The sequence below is a fragment of the Toxotes jaculatrix genome, chromosome 19 (assembly GCF_017976425.1).
Source record: "Toxotes jaculatrix isolate fToxJac2 chromosome 19, fToxJac2.pri, whole genome shotgun sequence".
NCBI classification, from domain to species: Eukaryota; Metazoa; Chordata; class Actinopteri; family Toxotidae; genus Toxotes; species Toxotes jaculatrix.
This window is the reverse complement of record NC_054412.1, coordinates 20,092,062-20,104,122: the sequence shown is the minus strand read 5'-3', so window position 1 is coordinate 20,104,122 and position 12,061 is coordinate 20,092,062. Positions and strand designations below refer to the sequence as shown.

Genomic DNA, 12,061 nt, shown 5'->3' with positions numbered 1-12,061 from the left:
CCTCCTGCCGCTTGGCTCATCTGTGGCTCCGCTGGGCCGACCGAGAAGCCACATGCTCCCCGTGATCCTCTCTTCCCCATGCTTCTCCGTACTGCAGATAAAGGGGTGCTAGCCTCTGTTCACCCTGCTCCTGTCAGTCAAGTTCAAACTGGGTGGGGCCGGCGGTGACACCATTGTGTCAGGGCGGCTCAGTGTCAGCAGCAGCAGCAGCAGCAACAACAACAACAGCAGAAATAGTGGTAGGAGCTGGAGGAGGGTGATGATGGACACCTGAGGATCCTCTGAGGTGGAGATATAGAAGGCAGACTATGACTCAGCGCTATAGCTGTGAGCCTTGTTACCCTCTGTGAGATGATTTGACAGTCTGAGATAGGAAGGTCTGGGAGGAGATCGAATAGGTCAGGTTAGGTCACTGCTACACAACCAGTACTGTGAAAACAGGTTACCTGTACATGTAGTGAGCGCTACAAAATAATGTTAGGAGCATAAATCTGCTGATGGCTTCAGGTAGAAAACCAGGTCAAGTAGCTCACACTGAGTGAAAGAATAAATATATATATATATGGAATAATTTAAAGAAATGATCTTGTTGTAAGAGCTGTGTCCCCTTGGCTGCTAAGCTAACATCACATAGTTAGCGTTAGCTAATTTTCCAGTTTTACAATTTGACACGACAATTTTCTGCTTCTTCCATAACGATTTGGATGTTATGAGATTGAAAGTAGGGATTCAGACTACTGTTTGCTATGTGTTAGACGTCTTGTTGGTCGGTATGCAACTGTTGTCTGGCTAGATTGCGCTGTCAGCTAACGCGAAAGGAGACTGTTTATGTACAGACTCATAAAACTGTTAGCTTAGCTAACTGTTTGCTGTTAGCTAACCTTTGGATTATTTTTAATTACACAGCGCTGGCCAAGAGGACAGGAAAGGGCTTGTGATACAAATTTACCAAACAATAGCTGGTAAAATCTAAAAACAAACAGTTTTATTCTATGCCCCATGATTTTATGAGACCCAATTCAAGGAACTTTGACTGTGAACTTTAAAACAGCATTTATATTCATTTTCCCTTTTGGACATTTTAGATACTAATCCAGTATAACTGGAATATATGGTAGAGCTTATTTTTGTTACAGCTATTCGGGTCAAAAAGTGCAGTCCCTTGCCCAATACGTCTTATACATCTTCTTATGGCAAGCTAATAAAAGTTGTTCCAGATGCTCTGTGCATTTTATGCTCCTTGTGGTCTGGCTCTGTTTTATTGGAACAAGGAAAAAAAAAAGCTGAAAGTAAAAGAGAGGGCTTGGAAACCTTCATTAAACGGCCTACAAGGTTGCAAACATGTCAGCCAGAGGCGCAGAATTGAGTGAGCGTGCTTGATGTGAGCCCTGCAGACGTGTGCTGACAGCTGACCTTCTGTTAATAATGCAGCTGTGTCCAGGACTTGACCTGGCAGCCCCCACACTCTTTTCCGTCCCCCCTGGGCTTTGGATGAATCAACACCAACACAAGATGCTGCCTCTACTCTCCTCATTGAAATATTCATCTGCCCCTTCGAAGGAAACCAATTATCTTTCAGTTTCAAGACAGGAAATGTTACATTATGAAATTTCATTTCAATTGTAGGTTCAAATTTATTTACTTTATCACTCAGTAAATGATGCGACTGTGCAAGATAAGCTTTCTTTGATGAATAACTTTTATCTGTTTTAGTACAGTGGGTAAATAACTATATATAAATTTCTGCATTTACTGTGTGCACGTCATTCACTTCCCCTCAGAGCTGCTATATATTGTAGGACAGTGATCAGTTTGGTGCACAGCAGGCCGACAGCACCAGTGAGCTTTGGCTCAGAGAATAAAATAAAGTAGCACACTTTCAGGTGCTTATTATTTGTCACACAGGAGTAACTGGTAGGTTTCAAATCTGCTAACAATGATTTTATTTTTTTTTTTTTTTTAAATAAAACCTCTGTCCAGCAGAGAGCTGGGAGCTTTCATATTATCTTTTATATTTCCTCAGTGTTTTTCACAAAAAAAAGAAAAGTTCTGAGCCCTAATTGGTTCTAAGTCAAGTACCATGGAATCCATTCCATTGTGAACTGAGAGGTGAGAGTGTTGCGTGTCCTTTGAGAGCTATAATACTCAAGGATATTTTTTGGATTTAGCACTGAAAAAGACCGATCATGTTTGGCTCATTCAAAATGACTACTTCTACTACTACTTCCACAATACTGTGAGCCAGAGACAGACAAATGACTGTAGCGAAGAGCTGCTTGCAAAACAACAATTTAAGTGTCCCTTTCAACTTATTAGGAGGAATGAAATATACAGGAAAGCCCTACTGTCAAGACATCCTCAGATTACTGAGCATCTCTCCTGAGGCTGCTGCGATGCTGATTGCATGCTCCACAGGAAACGGGAGGAAATAAACCATTGTTAGAACGCACTGCTGCAATTTCCCCCGGTCCTCAACATTCAGGGCAGCAAGACAAAGGACAGTAGTGTCAGGTTGTTTTGTATTCAAATAATGTATCATCACTGTGCAGACAGTGATGAGCGTGTAGAGGCAGATGTAGCTTGCTTCATACTGAGGCCCATCTACATTAAATATACATGGTCTTACATTAATGCAAGGCACCCAAGATGGTATATTTACATGCATGAACAGAATAGGCTATAGACTATGGCCACAGTTTTGACAGTAATAAATGCTTGAAGGCCCAAACGGCAAAAAAGAAACAACACTAATATACTGACAACTAACAATAAAAGCTGTACCAAAGGAGCATTTCAACTTGTGGGTGTAGCTGTGCAGATATGAAGAGAGTGCAACACTCTGCTGAACCTTCCTGGCAGAGAGCTAACACGGCGAGAGCTATCTCAGCGTCATCCTTATGACTGCCAGCAGGATGTGGTTAAAAGCCTCAGATACACCTTGAAGAGTGTAAAGTTTCCATTCACCTCACTGAGAACAATGTCACGGCACAGTAATATGTCTCAACCCCAAAACGCTGAAAATAACCACTCACTTCTTCCATTTTAGAGGAAGGCAGCTCTGCTGATGAAGTGACTTACGGCTGAGTCGATCATTCCTTTTATAAATAGGCCTATAGGAGGCCTCTGCGTCCTGCTCCAGCTCTCTGCGCTTCATCCTCACAGTTTCATTGAAAGGAGGATGAAGCCATTCTGGAGAAACACGGTTGATATTTGATAGGATACATGTGATGGGATATTACATGGGATGCATCTTAACCCTTTTTTCCAGCAGGATGCTCCACTCAGCTCTACTCCCATCCTTTTTCTTTTTTTTTTTTTTTTTTTTGAAGGGAGTCCTCTGCTTTCATGTTTGTTCTGCTGACTTGCACTACTTTTTGTTGATTCATCTGTTTTGTTTTGTTTTTAGTTTTTTCTAACACTCTTTTTTACAGAAGCTACACAAATGAAAACTGTGTCACCTCACAATTCTGCTGCCACAACGTAAACAACTGAAGAGAAGTAAGATCAAAAATCAAAATCATGTTCATTCAGCAGCATGAAGGACAGCAGATAACCCTCAGACGCTGGCATCACACGTGCCCTTCAGAGGCAGGATTTACCTCTAAGCAGATGAGGCCATCGCCGACCCAACGCAGTGATCTGCCTCTATAGCCCCGTTGCTAGGTTACCACATTCCAGAGCACAGCGAGTACTATGGGTGCTCGCTTTGCTGGCAGAGCCTGGGAAGTGGAAATGACGCAGTAGCCGTGCTGATTTAAGAGCGTGTGAATGATGGAGGACGAGGAGACAGAGTAGGCAGTGTAATATTTCTCAATACTTTCACACAACTGCTTCAAATATGTATGTGGAAAGATAGAACTACACACCTCTGTTTTGGTAAGAGTGTGTGTGTCTGTCACTGGTGACTTCTGACAGAAGAATATGTGGTGCCTCCGAGGAGACAGCGTGATCCAGCTGTGGAGTGTGCAGCTGGCTCGCACAGCACAGCACAGCACAGCACAGCACAGCAGAGCACAGCACAGCACAGCACGTTCCCGCACACAGAGCAGCAGCAGCAGCGTCTAGACAGCACCCAGACTCAGAACCGCCCCCACTGCTCAGCACCTCCAAAGAGGATTGTGTTCCGGCTGGGGATAATCTTTAAGGCTCATCATTCTTTGTCTTCAAATGGTTTATATGGATGATATGGATGGGTACACAGTGCACACCAACCCAGAAGAACACAGCCATACACAAGTGCAGTGAACTGAACTGGCAGAGTGCCCCCGTTACAAACTGATAGCTACGATTTCAAATGAAAGACTCTGAAGATAGTGGAAAAAAAATCACAAACACACATGTACATATGTACATAAAGCTTAATGATAAACAAATGTTACTGTTTACTAACCTGGATTTTATGTCAATGTTATTGTTTTGGTATTATTGTTTGGGGAAATATGCTGATTTGATTTCTTTTGAGAGGACTGATGCCACAGACAGATGTCTGTCTGGTAGGAATCTACACCAACACAGGAACAGGAAGTTAGAGCCAGCAGTCACTTAGATTAGATTAGCACAAAGACTGGAAGGAAACAGCTAGCCTTGCTCTGTTAATTCTTTACAGGTGTTCCTAATCTTCGGTTTCAGCATTTTGGTGAGGTGCTATGATGAGTAGCACCTGTGCTCTTCCTCCTATAAAGTCAAATATCTGCTATGAAAAATGACTCTGACACATTTTTTCATGTTGATCTGACCTGATGTGAACTGATTTAAGGACTTTTATTTATTTTATGTCTATTTTTCTTCTATTTTATGCTCATAATCGAGTTGAAAGTACAAAATCCTTCTTAAGTTTGTTTAGTGAGATAAATGTAATTCATATAAACTCATATTCATGTTGTTAAGCCACTCCAAATTTAACAGAAACCTTACGCAGAATATGATCCTGGTGTCCTCAATTTTAGCCAAAAACCCTGTCGGGGATCGCAAACCACTAGACCATGACCGTCTGTTGAGTGTAACTAGACCAGAATCCATCACTGGAAATAACTGACAACCGAGGAACTGGTGGTGCAGGAGGAAGAGGAGGAAGGCTGGATGATGGGCTTGGGGGGGGGGGGGGGGGGGGGGGGCTTCACAGTTCAATCATGTGAAGCATATGTGGAAGCAAACACAGCCTGTCAGTCTTGTTGCAGCAGAGCTTGCTCTCTGGAGAGACCTTGTTTGTCCTCAGGTGGAGCGACATCAAGCGGAACCATCACCAGGTTCTATATGAAACACAGATACTGTAACACTATTGATCCGTGTGTGTGTGGATTTGGACCCTGCTTTTCATCTCAAAGTGTCTTTAAAAATCAATGCACGCTGTCTGACGGAAACATTTTGTTCTTTTTAACCACAGACACCTGTGTATTCTTCACCTCTCACACCGCCGTAATATCATATATAATCCAATCATATATATATATATATATATACATACACATACACACACACACACACACTTTCTGAACACAACAGACATGTCAGTTTCATTCAGTTGAGTAAAACAGTGAAGACAAAGGAAATGTGAAGCCACAGTTTTCAGGCTGATGTTCTCATTCACTCTGAGTGCTCTGCATACTCAGCATTATAGACTCTCTGCCCACATCCTTCTTACTGTGCTTCCTTCATACTTTTGAATGTTTTTTTTCTATGCATTCATAATTGTGTATATCATCGTAACATTCGTAGAGCAGAGTTAGGGTTCTTGAAATTAAGGGACGTTAAAAGCGGTGGCAGATGAGACAGTATTTTAGGAGTGATATAATGACATCTACGGATTCTGTATTTTTAGATCTGAATGTTCAGTGTGTCATTTGTTACGGGTTAGAGATGAGTACCAATACTTACTTACTTCCTTCCTTCCTGGTGCCTCAGTACTGTTTGGTACAGAGTAAATGTGTTAATGTCTAAAACCTCAACAACAGTCAGGTGTCAAAAGCTGGTATTAAATATAAGATCAGGTTCATCATCTTATTCTTTAGCAGATCCTGATTTAAACCAGTCCTTATATTTCTAACATAAGTTTCTAATGTACGTAAATGATCAGAAAAGTAAAGTGTTGCTACCAGTACTGCTATTTCTGTCGGTGCTAACATCTTTCTAACAATTTTGGAGGAAGTCACCATGTCTGTTAAAAGACAGGATGAGGTCCCAACCTCCTCTGCTGCTGCTCCTCCTCCTCCTCCACCCCTCGGCGGCTGTAAATCAGCTGAGCGGCGGGCCAGTCAAAAACACAGAGGTTAAAGTAGCACTAATTCCTGTGGGGCTGCTCATTAAGCCGCTGGCTTAGTCCCTGGGGACCCAAGGCCGGCATATGGCCACGCAGCCCCAACAGCCGCCCTCTCCCCACCCTTATCCCCTCCATTATAATTAAAACCACGTCGCCGCTGAACCTCCAACATGTGGAGCGCAGTTATTGACAGTCCACACTGCCCCCAAGCAGAGGAAGCTAGTGCAACATCAAAAGTCTCGTCTTAGCATTTGTGTTGGCACCATTTAACAGCACTGAACCACTTGACAACCTTCAGTCAGTACATAGGTAAAATAACACATAACGACAAAGCTGAGGAGGAACACTGAGAGCTCGGAGGAATCAAAGCGCAGCCCATGTGGCGAATCTGGACAAATGAAGCTCTGTGAAGAGATTTCTAACCCTGAAGGCGTTTTTTTTTATTTTTCGGGGTCGATGGCTGTCTTGCCTGGGTGGGTTAAGATTAGGCTAATTTGCAAACCAGAAATATTTCTGTGTGAGGTTTTCAGTCCTGCCGTGGCCAAGTGAAAGGCTCCATTGTTAGCCTCTGTGCAGCCACGTCCATAATAAGCCCATCCGAGTGTGAAGTCATTAGAAGGCCTAGTGTGGCCAGAGCTTCGGTGACAATGTACCTGTCACGGCTCTCAGTGGGCTGGGCGGCAAGTCTAAAGCTTGTCAATGAGGAACTACAGCTGCTGTTGTTGCGGCTGTCTGATTCCCCACCTCTATTTTTTCAAACTGGCCAGTAAAAATCTGTTCATTTCCTCCTCTTTTGGGGCATATGGTGGTATGGACATTCAATCTGCATGCATATGGATAGGGCGCTCACTAAAGATGCATCTCTGCTCTGTTAGAAAGGTAGTGGAGATTAGCAGAAGAGTTCAGGGGGTGTAGTGGCATATGACAACATTAAAAAAAAAAAAAAAAAACCCCTGAAAGGAAATGTTGACTTGCAGGGAGGGGGAGAAACGTCTGAGACACAAATCCAATGCAAGTCATTAGTGTGCTGCAGCAGATGTGTTGAAGGTGGGATCTTTAGCAAGTTGGCGAGTCAGTAAAACAGAATGAGGTTATGGTGTTGTACCATCTGCACAGTAGGCTCTCTCGCTCACACACACACACACACACACACAACCACATGTACTCCCGACACGTACACATGCACACACTGACATCCTGTAAACAACAGAACAACATGATTCAGCCAGCATCCAGCTAGTTGTCGGTGCTGAACAGAGACGGTTTCTAACACTGTGTTACTTCCCTAGTCAAATAAACAAGGCCAAACAGTATAAACAGACAACACGCTGCATAAATATCCCAGTCCTCTCTGAGCCAAACTTCAGCCCTCTGTACGTGGCCCCTACCCACCCAAACGCATAGTCACAGCCCCCCCCCCCCCCCCCCGTAGACAGATGAGAGGGTTAAGTGAGAGATCATTAAAATGTTGTGGTTGAACACCTCCAGCTCCTGGTTCTGTACGCCCATCCTGGCCTCCTTTTATCTAAGGTAAGATGAGGGGAAATGAAGAGCGAGCTGAAGATCAAAAGGACTTTCAGCAGAGGTGTAGATGAGACCACTCAAAGCAGGTGCTCCATCACCCCATCTCTTCTAGTTTTTTTTTTTTTTTTCCCCTCTCCACCTCCTCTAAATTCTACCGCTCCTACGCTTTGTTTGAAAGGGTGAGCATGCCAAGAAACGAAGGAGCATTTCACCCCAAAACAAGCTGCTATTTGCATGGAGACCTGCGTTTTTTTTTTTTTTGTTTTTGGTCCCATTTTGCTGCTTAGATGTATATTTTTTACCTAAAAGATATTAAAGATGGTGAATTTTACTCTGTCACCTCCACTTTCCCATGCTCTCAAAATCCCTACACCTGCTGGATGCCTTCCACCAGCAGGTATCCAGCGGGCGGAGACCCGTTGGCTTTACACCACCTCAACCAAGATCAAGACTCCGTGGGATTAATGAACATGCTTCTCATACTTAAAGTCTTTCCTCAGTTGCTGCCTCAGTAAATACTGTCATACACTTCCTGTGAAGGTTAACGGGAAAAAATGCTAAAGGAATTCATCTGATGATCATCCATAGTCAGCACTCTACGTCATCAATAAATCATCTGAAGGTGAGATTTACACGAGCAAACCCCTGAATAATGAAGATATTTACATTCCCATACAAACCGGCACACACATCCTACAGCACGTGTGTGTCGGCACATGAAGATGTGACACACGGACATGGTTTCTGCTGCTCCAGGTCGCAGCAGGGACGATGAGATATCTCGGCCCCTGCTTGCTGACTGAGGATCCCAGGATCCAGTGCACCACAGAGGCACTTTTGATGTTTCCCAGAGCTGACGTCTCTCAGCGGGGTCGAGCAGTAGTGCTGCTGCTGCTGCTGACGTTTCCACTTTCTCAGACACAGCACCTCAGAGTAGTAATGGTGAGGATGAGCGAATGGTGCTCTGACATGAGTGGATCTGATGCTTAAGACAGAGAACTCCTTCTATAAAGCAGCTTACTTAATAGCCATTAAAATGGGTGAAGGAAGACTGGGGGGGGCGGGGTGCTCTGTGCTCTGAATCTGCTGGCGATGTGTCACGTTGAGGTTTTGAAGGCGCCTCTTTGAGTCTCGGTGACAAGCATAAAGAGCTAACATACAGTACAATACATCCTGTATGCGCTTCAGTGGGTGTGCTTCAGGGGGCCTCAGATCCTGAGCAGATGAGTTAATTGGGCCAGGGGGGGGGGGCAAGCAGATGAAAAATGCCACCAGATGTGTCAATATAACAGAGTCAAGCTAGAGCCACGTTCATTAGCGGCACTACTTCTGCTTACTGCCCGCGTCTCCTTACCATCAGGCTAACTGGGAACCACAATGGAGCCACAGTCTGAGGGCTATGCTGACATTTCAGCGAATAGTTGTACAGCCCACGCTGGCACAGTCATTATAGTGGAGGTAAGAAGCAGGGAGGAGGAGGAGGAGGAGGGCGAACCGTCAGCTTTAGAGCTGCGAGGAGGCAAAGAGGCGCAAACACAAAGTATGTGTTTGTCTCACGGCTGCGAATTATTTTAGCAATGAATATCAATGTCTGGATAATGTGAGGATAATTACCACTGTGCTGTTTAAGCTCGTCTTTCTGCACAATGCAGAAACTCTCAGAGAGGCATGAAAACACGACTGGAATCAGTGACTCATTTTCTGTTTCGCACCAGCCTACAATACCACCCACCCGGGCAAGAGCAGTAAAGCACACACTCACCACACACACACACACACACACACACACGTACATCTGCTCCACGTTCCCACAGCAAGGGAGTTCTTGATGTGCTACTGTTGCAGCTCTGTAGAGCTTCTTCAGACGCCGCGCTGTGTACTGTGGCATGTCTTCCGTGTCGCCGCCACCTCACACACACCGAGAGGCTCTTCTCCGAAAAAAAAAACAACAAAAAAAAGAAGCTGAGTCACATGTAAAACTGTGATTCTGCTGGCTCCAGTGCCGAGCGGCGTGACATGCAGAAGAAGTGTCGGAAACATAAGAAAGGAGCTATTAGCGCCGCAGTGACTGAGCCTGCAGAACGAATACACTCGTTATGAAAGTCGGATAATTAGCTGACTCCTGGTTTCCGGGAAGGAATCCCTTGTTCAGCTTGTACCCACTTAACCCCATTGTTGAAATCTGAAATCTCCTCTCCATTTCTAGCTGTTTGTCCATTGCTCTTCTGAGGCTTTCACAATGTGTCTTCTTTATCAGCAGGCTGGCTTCGGGTTTGCTGGAAGTTCCGCTCGCGCTCCAGGACAGGAAGCTACAGACCGAAACGCCTCTGACCAGGGCCTGACATGGATGCCTCTTTAGCTTCGAAAAAAAAAAAAAGAACAGGTCGCAGAACAAGCGAAGCTAACAAATGGCTGCTGTGTAGAACAGAAGGTTCTTGCTTTGGCCTGTGCTCCACAGAAATTGCTCAGGAAACTAAAAATATGATGAGGTCTGGTTGCCAGCTGTTTGGCAGAAAAGGGTATTTTTTTGTATCAGTTCTTGGTTTTAACATGGAGATGGGTAAGAAATGAAAAGGAAAAACCAAGATAAAATATCTTCATTGAGTCTTGCTTTCTCATCCCTTTAATCATCTGGGGACCCCCTCAGATTTATCTTGGGAGTGAGGAACATAAATTCTGTAGTGAACCAGTTCCACCCAGACAGCTTTGGCAGTGGGACAGTTGTTGTCTGTCAGCTAAACCATGCTAGTCCAGTTAGCCCCTGAATGTATAGCTCATACCAAAGCTGGAAGAACCTCCCAGTGTGATTTATATCTATCATTTGGAGACATTATGGTTGCCCTGTGAGTTACAGCAGCACTGGATATAGAATGAAATGGGCAGCGGCCATGTCTCTGGAAAAACAATCAAATATGCTTACCACTGCAAATGGATGGAACTCCAGGCTACACAGCGCTACTGAACTGTACGTGACTGAACTGCATGTCAAAAACTTTAAATCCCACTGCTGGTTCTAACTGTGGATTTAAGTTAAAAATAAACTTGTTGCACTTAATGAGCATTATTTTACTTTATATTTGAGACTGTGGATTATCTTCTCCTATTGCCCGACTGATAAATTGGCCAACATTACCTGATTGCAGATACACAGGTATTGGTGTATATGCCAGAAATTCAAGTACAGAAATAACAAACATACAGTATGTTTTCAAACAGTGTCATCACTCTATAGTTTGTCCTCCAGATTAGTGACATGCTGATTTTTAGTCATAAGTACTGTGACCCTAAAGCTGAAGTTCATACCGAAATACGGACTGGATACGGTCCGCTAATGTGAGACGTCCTCAGACTACATACTGTTTAGTGGATGTCAAGCCACAATCAAATAAAATGTCAAATCGCGTCATTAAGAAAAAAAAAAAAAAAAAAAAAAAAAAAAAAAAAACAGATCAAAGACAAAATTAAAAGAACATTGTGCTCCTTTCTCAATACCAGCCCTACTTCAAACAATCCGTGTGCTGTTAAAGAGCACCTCTGCTTCATTTCCCAAACATCTTCCCCCCCTTTTTACAACACTCTAAATGTCCTTGGAACCAGGTACATTGTGGACCTGTGAAGAGCTGTAGTGGTCCAACTGTGTCACTGTGACTTGCAGAGGCAAAGAACACGCTGCTGCTCGCTGTCGATGACTAATCTGACATCAGTGCCATCGTGTTCTGCTCTAACCTAGCGGGGGGGCCCCCCAGCATGCTAGCACTCAGATTAGTAAATAACTGAAACATGTTTCATCTGCTGCAATTTTAGCCTCAAAATATGTTGCAAGTGATAAAGCAAAAAAAAAAAAAAAAAAACGAAATCAGAGCAGTGGCAATTGAGTCAGAGCTGGGGGGTTGTGCTGTGTACTGGCTGACCTTACTGGGTAAAGATGGATGAAGCAGAAATAGACAGGGTCAGGTCATATAGTGTGTAAAGATATATAGGGATACTAGCTGGTTGCATCTGTTGTACTGTGGGTCAACCTGTAACAACAACAATAATGTCCCGCTGCACTGAAAACAGACGCACGAGGTGGCATTTCCTACAGTTTTCTTTTATGAGGGAAGTGAGCACATGCTGCACAATACAGAATACACAGCCTACGCTAATGCACCACAGGTATGTGTATGTTCATGGGACAGCAGGTCGGCCTCTGGCAAACAATCTCTGCTAGTGGTGGCCAGCTGGTGGGCGTCTGTGCGTGGTTTAACGAATGTGTATGTGCTTCCTCTGCTGTCCATACGC

At 44.1% G+C, this 12,061-nt stretch overlaps 1 protein-coding gene across 4 annotated transcripts in view; it reads right to left on the bottom strand.

Annotated features, from left to right (window-relative positions):
* The window catches only part of fynb (FYN proto-oncogene, Src family tyrosine kinase b), a 53,916-nt gene that overhangs the window by 31,111 nt on the left and 10,744 nt on the right, over positions 1-12,061 (bottom strand). The window lies entirely within an intron of this gene.